Genomic DNA, 9,266 nt, shown 5'->3' on the forward strand with positions numbered 1-9,266 from the left:
GAAGGGTCATCAAGTTATAGCAGCAATTTACCTCACCAAACAAAGTGAGAAGAATAAGAGCACCACATTGAAGCTGCCCAGCAACACCTGTTCGGGTGGTCTTGTCATCATGTTTGACAGTCTCCTGGAGGGGAAGGAGTCTCTCCAAGAAATGGCAATATCACAGTCTGCTGATATGGACAGCCCCATCAAGAGGATCCTCCTGGATTATGTATTTTGGGAGAGAGTGATAAGCAGCCTGAAACTCCTGAAACCTATAGCAGTAGCCATTGCACGGATTGAGGGAGACAATGCCATCCTGTCTGATGTTCAGACTCTGCTTGCAGATGTAAGAGAAGAAATCCGTACTGCCCTGCCCACTTCACTGTTGCTCCAAGCAGAGGAAACTGCAGTTCTGAAATACATCAAAGCGTGAAGACTTCTGCCTGAAGGCCATACACACCGCAGCATACATGTTGGACCCCAAGTATGCTGGCAAGAGCATCCTGTCTGGTGCAGAGATCAACAAGACCTATGGTGTCATCACCACCATGTCTCGCCACCTTGGCCTGGATGAGGGCAAGGTTCTTGGCAGTCTGGCGAAGTACACTTCCAAGCAAGGGCTTTGGGATGTAGATGCAATATGGCAGTCGTGCCAACATATCTCATCAGCCACCTGATGGGAGGGACTTTGCGGATCTGAGGCTCTTTCCCCTGTTGCCTCCATCATCCTCCAAATCCCAACATCAGCCGCCTCAGAGCGCAACTGGTCCTTGTTTGGGAACGCACACACACCAATGCATGAAACAGGCTGACCAATACAAGGGTTGAAAAATTGGTGGCCTTCCGGGGAAATTTGAGGCTTTTTGAGCCTGACAACGAACCATCCTCCACAAGGTTGGAAAGTGACAGTGAAGATGAGGCCTCAGAGTCTGATGTTCAAGAGGTGGACATTGAGGAGGTCCAGGGAGAAGACATGGAAGCCTGAGAGGAAGACAACCAAAGCTTTAGTTTCTGGACTATAATTTTACAGATGTATGTTCGAAATGTTTTTGGGAGATGCGATAGATCATTGGGGATAATTCAATATTCCCTTTCTTTTGTTGTTCAGTGAAATCATCCCATGTGAAGAGTCAACACATTTAATTAAAATTCATAACTAAACATTTTTTTTCATTTCTATTGGAAGGATTTAATCCTTTGCAGTTATGTCTACTTATGATAAGGTAAAAGGTTTATGTTTCTGTCTCCATATGATATGGTAAATAAATTCAATGCAAAAAACATCTACATTTAAATAGTATTAATATTCATTTGCATATATTTCCGTTAATTCCCATATATTCCGTTAATTCCCATATATTCCCGTTAATTCCCACGGAATGTTTCCACCTCTGAATATTCCCCAAGATGTGCAACCCTAGTTCCAAATGGCACCCTATTCCTCAAAGCCCTATGGGCCTTGGTCAAAAGTAGTGCACTATAAAGCCCTATGGGCCCTGGTCAAAAGTAGTACACTATAAAGCCCTATGGGTCTTGGTCAAAAGTAGTACACTATAAAGCCCTATTGGCTTTGGTCAAAAGTAGTGCACTATAAAGCCCTATGGGCCTTGCTTAAAAGTAGTGCAATAGTATGAAGCGAATAGGGTTCCATTTGGGCAGCAGACAAAGTGCTTCCACAGGGGCAGGTCAAGGGGCAGGTCAAGGGGCCAGGGAAAGGGGCAGGTAAAGGGGCCAGGGAAAGGGGCCAGGGAAAGTCATCCCCATCATCGAGCTCTGATGTGCGTGTCGTGTGTTCCCTGGCTATCCATGCACTCCCTCCCCTGGCCATAACAAACACACAGAGCATTGGAAAAACACAGGGCGTCTCCTTTCATGGTGAGGCCATCACATATACACACACACACACACACTCACACACACACACTCACACACACACACACACACGCACACACACACACACACACACACTCACACACACACACACGCACGCACCCACACACACACACACACACACACACACACACACACACACACATACACACACAAACGTCCAAGAAAAGCAAAATCATCTCTTTCCCACATGAACGGAGACAGAATCAGACGGACCTAGCTACGGTATTTGATGGTTTGGGTGTTTGTGTAAGACGTCGTGCGAGCGAACAGGAAAAACATGCGCTCCTCCTCAGGCCTTTGAACATGATCCTGTCTGATTTGATATTGCGATGGGCGTGGGTGTGTTGGGACGGTTGCATCATTTGAAACACATGGGCACAGTGATCAGAAAGAGGAGCTGGAGGCTGGCTCCTGACCACATACAGTAACAGCTGAGAGAGGAGGTCAACTTCTATGGTTTTGTTTTCAGATGAATGACTCACATGTCATCCCTACAGGGCCTACTGTACCATTAGTAGCATGACCAACAATTCCATGTATTCATATTCCATTCCAGCATTTCCACAACAAGCTTGCTTTAAACGTCACATAAATGGACTACCTGTGTATCACTTCAACTGCAACTAGCTATTACAACAGTTATCTGTTGTGTCAACATAAAGGTCCGTTATTATCCCTAGTCAACACAATGACAAGATCAACTGATCTCTTGATCAAATATAAACTGTGCAGTTCTGAAGTTATCTGCTGTGCCATCTTAGATAGGTCTGTTATTCACTTTCTAGCATCTTCTCATTTTCAGTTTAAATATGTATGTACAGGATACGCATGGTATACAATAAACCGTCCAACAAAATGCTTACTTGCAGGTTCTTTATCAACACAGCAACAACAATAAGAGATACTAAAAGATAACAATATGAACATAAAGTAAATGGGTCAGTAGAATAGAATACATATCTTAGCATAAGTATAATACAGCAAGGAACAATTTATAGTCCAATATGTACATGTGTATTGGGGAAGGTGGGGGGGGGTCAGGTGTATACATTGACCAGCATAATGAGAGTTTGGTAGTAGCAGTTGTGATGTGTGTGTAGCCTGAATGTATGTGTGTGTGTGTGTGTGTGTGTGTGTGTGTGTGTGTGTGTGTGTGTGTGTGTGTGTGTGTGTGTGTGTGTGTGTGTGTGTGTGTGTGTGTGTGTGTGTGTGTGTGTGTGTGTGTGTGTGTATGTCTGTGTGGGTGTGTGCATGAGTGAGTGCATGTGTACTCAGGTGTGGAGGATCAGAGCAGCTGGTCAGTCCAGTTCAAGTGTTCAGCAGTCTGATGGTTTGAAGATAGAAACTGTCACTGAGCCTGTTGGTATCAGACTTCATGCTCCGATACCATCTGCCCAACGGTAAGGGAGAGAACAGCTCATGGCTGGGGTGTGTGGGGTCCTTGATGATGCTGCGGGCCTTCCTCGGGCACCCTTTCAAGTAGATGTCCTGGATGGGTGGGAGCACAGTTCAAGTTATGTACTGGGCCATCTTCACCACCCGCTGGGGGGCCTTGCGGTCGTGGAAAGAGCAATTCCCTTACCAGGCCGTGATGCAACCGGTCAGGACGCTCTCGATGGTGCAGCGGTAGTATTTGGAGAGGACCCGGGGACGGCATTCCGAATTTCTTCAGATGCCTTAGGAAGTAGAGCCGCTGTTGCGCCCTCTTGACAAGAGTGATGGTGTTGGTGGTCCATGTCAAGTCTTCAGTGATGTGGAAGCAGAGGAACTTAAAGCTTGTGACTCTCTCTACTGCAGTCCCTTTGATGTGGATCGAGGCATGTTCCCTCCCTACTTCCTCAAGTCAACAATCAACTATTTTGTTTTGCTGACGTTGATGGCGAGGTAGATGTTTTTAAGATGAACTCGTCACTAACCATTCACAGTTTCTACTAACAGATGTTTGATGTCATACTATTATAACAGACACATGTTAAGCAGATCATGACTTGTGGAATCATTGCCTAATCTAAAACTTCAGTCTGAGTGTCTGAAACACTGACGATGATGGGCCTATAAACACCTAGCTGTAGGTACTGTAGGTAGAGTCTCCTGAAACTGCTAGCGTGTGTGCTTGTGTTTGTGTGTGTACTGTACCAGTCCAGAGGCACGAAGGCTCCACTGAGCAGATGCTCCACGACTCTCTGTCTTAGGGGAAACATACTCTGTTACACCAGGGGCCAGTAAAACTATGACAAACCACACCAGGAGCCAAGACTAGGTCTACGTCCCAAATGGCACCCTATTCCCTATTTAGTGCACTAATTTTGACCGGGGCCCTATGTGCCTTTTGGGACAAACTCTAGGGCATGCCTGGTCAGTTTTAGAGGAAAATGTTCTGGCTGTGTTGTTACAACAATCCTGTTAAAAACAACCAGAAAATCCATAAATGATTGGCTTTGCTGTGTCAAACCAAGACTAGAGACTGCCAAGTAGATATGACCATCAAAGGCTGACCTGTACACTTTCAAATACAATGTAGCTGTATACTTCTGTTATTACTATAGTTAGCTTCCATACGATGTTAATATATACTTCTGTTATGGCTGCAAAAAAACAACAACCAGGAAATCAATCAGAAAGTATTGGCTCTACTGTGCTGTTGTGTTCATTCCCCTCCATACAGTATGTTATAAACCCTTTATCCTCATCATCACCCCAGGCACAGAGGCACACTGCAAATGAAGTCAAATAATTACTTCATCATGGAGCTTCTGGGACTTGACTGATGACATAATCCTTGGATTGTCATAAAAGCCACAGCCGAGGTTTCAGGCTGCGGTTTCATCCAACAATTCTGCATCATTTCCTTCACTGTTTTCTTTGTAAACTATATACGGTTTTTCTCCTCAGTCCAGCCACTCTACAGTGAATGGCTTTCGCACAACTTTTTCCTTGGTTTTAGTCTCCTGTGATTAGAACACATCAGATTTAACCAATGGCTGCTTGCGAACTCATATTCAGGAAATGAATAGGCCAGTCATCAAAGCACTCAGACGATGCACCTAGCACTCAGGCCTCCCAAAGATACAGCCTATATAGGCTTTAGCTCAGTGAGCTAGCATAGTCTTTTGGCATGCACTATTTTTCTATAAGAGAACACCAAATTATACAATGAGCTCTATCTATCTAACTATCTATCTATCCATCTATCGCTTTGAGCTTCACTGATATGAGACATACTTGGCATTCCTCTCCAGCGGGAGCTAATGACTGTCATTGTTAGCTCAACTATTATAATTATTATCGATGAGGACCAGGAATGTGCCTTGGCCCTCCCCTCATAACTGACAACATGCTGCAGGGTCCTCTGACACAACACTGACACCCAGGAGGGAAAACCCCAACATTATGTTTTAACTGACGAATGGGTGGAGAGAGAGGGAAGGAGAGAGGAGAGAGAGAGAAAAGAAGGGCTCCAAGACAATACAGAAGGAGGATGACTCAGGAGCACCATGGAAACCAGCATACTAACAGATAGAGGCAGAGTCCGGAAGGGCACCTTATTCCCTATAACTAGTGCATTACTTTTGACCAGAGCCCTATGGTCAGAGAATATTGGCTATGAGCCTATGAGAGGAGACCTATGGGCTCTGGTCAAAAGTAATGCACAATATAAGGAATAGGGTGCCATTTCGAGTGCAAACAACCTGTTTAGGGATATGGAACCCAATTGAGTTGAAATGAATTAATTAGACATAAGTGAAAGGATTAGTGCGAGGAACACAGTGATTCACATCAAACCCTAATGAACAGAGCCCTGTTGACACTGTAATGAATACGACCTACTACAACCTCCTGCCATCTGTCAGTATGTAGTAGTCTACAGGACCAACAGTGAATTGTGACACAATGGCACAGCATTACACCCCAGCCAACAATAGAATTCAATGGATAAACCAATTTAAGAGGAATGTTTTGTAGAGAAAAGGGGAAGAAAAAATACCCAATGGCACCCTATTCCCTACATAGTGCACTAGCCTACTTTTGACCAGAACCGTATAAAGTGCACTATATAGGGAATAGGGTGCCATTTGGGAAGCACACCAAGTACAGTGGAGTGACATCTTAGTGAATTATTTGACTGGTGGACAGAGTATTATTAAGCTAATTGTTTGAGATTGGTATTGTGTTTGTCTTTGACTGCATGGTGACGTTGCCAATGAAAATGTGCTCTAAGTATAGACTATGACGGGTAGCCTATCACAGATTTGAATTCTAATCTAAAACATAATATTATTTCTCAATCATTTCAGAAAACCACAAATAATCGCTTTAAAGGTTGGATGTGTTTTTGTTATAATCATATTATTGTCGTGTGGTTGTGTGGTTGTATGACTCGGACTCCTTTTAGAATGTCTTAAATTATATTAACTGGCAAAGCAAGGGGAGCTAGACCTCAGAAATGTATATGTGTCATTCTTTGTTACATAATTAGTGTTTGCTTGGAAGGTTTTTCTAAAAGTTCAAACGGTTCCAATAGTAGAGCCTACAGTTTCGGATCTCAGCTAGAGCTATTGATCCTACAGTCTGTGCGTTCTCTTTTCTTGCATACAGTGCAATATAACGTAGGGCCTATTGTTAAATAGCCTACATATTTTTTCTCTCCCTTTTACATCCAATACTTAAAGCTCCCCCCTTCAGGAGAGTTGGCAGCAGTAGCCTAGTGTTATGCCGTCTGAAAGAAGTGATTGCCCCCACAGAGGGAAACAAAATCACAGAGTTAGAACAGCAATGAGCAGAGAGGAGAGCATTCAGTCAGAGCCAGATGGTTTGGGTTAGTATGAGAATCACTTTTCAGGCAGCCGTTCCACGGTCCTGCCTGCCTGTCGATAGCACTTTCACTAGTCGGGATAATCATTAGACTATACATAACGTGACAAGACCTAAACATCGCTGACAGCTGTCCCGTCCATGGGTCCTGCTGAGTTCTCAAATATACATCTATTTAAGCTTAAAAAAAAACAGCACTGTTTGACTATAAATGTGATGACTGTATAACTAATCAGGGTCAAAACCCCAAAATAAAGATGTCAAAAAATTAATCCTGGAGTAAATTATACAAAACTTTTGACACATTTTAAACACTTAAATAACGTTCACTTTTGCACTTTGGACGCGAAAGAATTTTAAAAAAGTGTATGGAAAAAGAAGAAGAAAGAAGACAAAAGAAGAGATTCATAATTAAAAGCATCCAAGCTTGAAAATTGTCTCGTTAACTTCATGACTGACTGTGTGTGATGTTCAGGGACCATGATAATGTGCTAGCCTTTTCTGCACAGACAACAACGCAACGATTTGCGCTCAAGTTTTTGCCTCATAAAACGTCCATGTAACTAATGCAATGTATAACAACGTATAAACGTATCGCAACAATGTATCAAATGTATCGCAACAACTTATAATCATTACCTCGTAGTCTTCAGCTAGCGAGACATTTGACAGTAGTAGAACACTGCAACGAGGACTTACATTCATCTGCTCCTTCTCTGCCACTGAGCGCACGCACGTCCGATAGCAAATATCCCAACAATAACCGTCGCTTCTTTAAACAAATCCCTTGTGGAGTAAAAAGGCAGAGTAAAAATCTAAACTAAAGTCAAAAACCTCCTAAATTAAATCCATTTCCAAAAGACAAAGCGGTATCCTTTCTAAATGATCCTTTGGGATGGTGAATGCGTTTCCGCAACCTCTTGTGATTTCTCCTGTACCCTATTCCTTGTCAGGTGACGAGGGATAGGCAATTCAAAAGAACTTTTTCCGCGACCGTTTCCTTTGTACGGTTAAAATGTTGTAGTCAGGACGTTATCAACTTCTCGGCATCGGGACAGCATCCACACTAACAGTTACTGGAGCGTCTAGTTGCAGAGCTGCTGCTGCCTGCCCTTGCGCGGAGTGAAACCCGACACCTCTCTATGGCTATGGACAGCCCTCCTTCAGATTGTGCTAATTTATTAAACACGTGCAGTAGTGTAAGGGTATGTTGCTTGACAGCACCGTGGTAGTGAGAGATGCCTCTGAGAGAGCAGAGGAGAGGAGAGGTGGACATTTCTGAACTCTGGTGCCACCAAGCTATGTAAAAGGGAAGTGTAAGCCAATCTTAAGAATGTATTTGGGTTCTAAATATCTCATACTGGGTGAGCTGCTTGGGCTACTCTGACCCACCTGTATTCGGTAAATTAACTTTAATTTGCATAGTGAAGTAAGCTAAATGAAATGCTTCAGAATCACAATTATGTAATTGATTGGCAACGTATTTTTTATTATCATAACCATCGACAAATATCACACAAAATCACGGAAAAGGGGACATTTGGAGCATGCCAAAATTCAGCTCCAGTAGACCTCCATGACAAGTTTGACATTGTTATGAGAACAGAAGGGTTTTCCCTCTCACACAATAAAAGGTGTGAAGGCCACACATGTAGAACGCCCAGACATACACAGCCATGTTAGAAAAAGAGAGCTAGACTACTGGGTTGTTTCCCAAATGGCAACCTATTCTCTATATATTGGACTACTTTTGACCAAAGTCCTATTGGTCCTGGTCTAAAGTAGTGCACTACAAAGGGAATAGGGTGCTATTTGGGACACATCCCTGCTCTCATGTTAGAGTCTTGTCACCGAGCCCTGTTCTTCTCTCCATCTGGCGACTGCTTGTTTGAGAGGAGCATGTTACAGCTCCAGTTGTTTATGCATCCCAAATGGCACCCAATTCCCTATATACTGCACTACGTTTGACCAGGGCCCATAGGGCTCTGGTCAACAGTAATGCACTATGCAGAGAATAGGGTGCCATTTGGGACACAGACTATGTTATTGCTCTATGTTCCTGATTCAGTTTTCTCTCTGGAAGAGCCTTGGATGCCTTCCTGGTGCTATCAATCAGTAGAAACTAAACTAAAACCTATGTCGTTCTACATTCACAACCTGACAATCATAAGAGTATGGACGAGGAACCATGGATTGGAGTTAATTTTTCATTCACTTCCCTTACTGTAACAGCTGCTTGACATGTCTTGGCTGTTCAAATCCAGGTCTGAATAGTCACATAATATGAATCTGTTTTTATCTGTGTCCCAACTCCTCTAGCTGCCAATACTGTGAAAATAGTCTTCAGTTATTTCCTACTATGGAGACACATCCATATATTCCCATTCATTTATGTGGCTCTATACATTAAAATGAAATGTATTCTCACTATCTGGCCATCAGAAAACAGAAACTGAAGATCAATTTGCGCTTGGCCACATGTCAAGAACAACTAAAATGCTTAAATAACTATTACAGCTGTCTTCCTGGTATGCCTGCAGATGGTAACTATGTTTAAGCATGAGAGAGATCAAGAGGAT

At 43.2% G+C, this 9,266-nt stretch overlaps 1 protein-coding gene across 1 annotated transcript in view; it reads right to left on the minus strand.

Moving 5' to 3' along the window:
* Positions 1 to 7,749, minus strand: part of LOC115206259 (protocadherin-16-like) — a 184,169-nt gene extending 176,420 nt beyond the window's left edge. Inside the window, exon 1 of the mRNA XM_029773011.1 lies at positions 7,387 to 7,749. The gene's annotated coding sequence lies outside the window, so the exon portion shown is untranslated. The remainder of the gene's footprint in view (positions 1 to 7,386) is intronic.
* Between the last annotated feature and the right edge of the window lie 1,517 nt (positions 7,750 to 9,266).

This window comes from Salmo trutta, chromosome 13, assembly GCF_901001165.1.
Source record: "Salmo trutta chromosome 13, fSalTru1.1, whole genome shotgun sequence".
In the NCBI taxonomy this organism is placed as follows: domain Eukaryota; kingdom Metazoa; phylum Chordata; class Actinopteri; order Salmoniformes; family Salmonidae; genus Salmo; species Salmo trutta.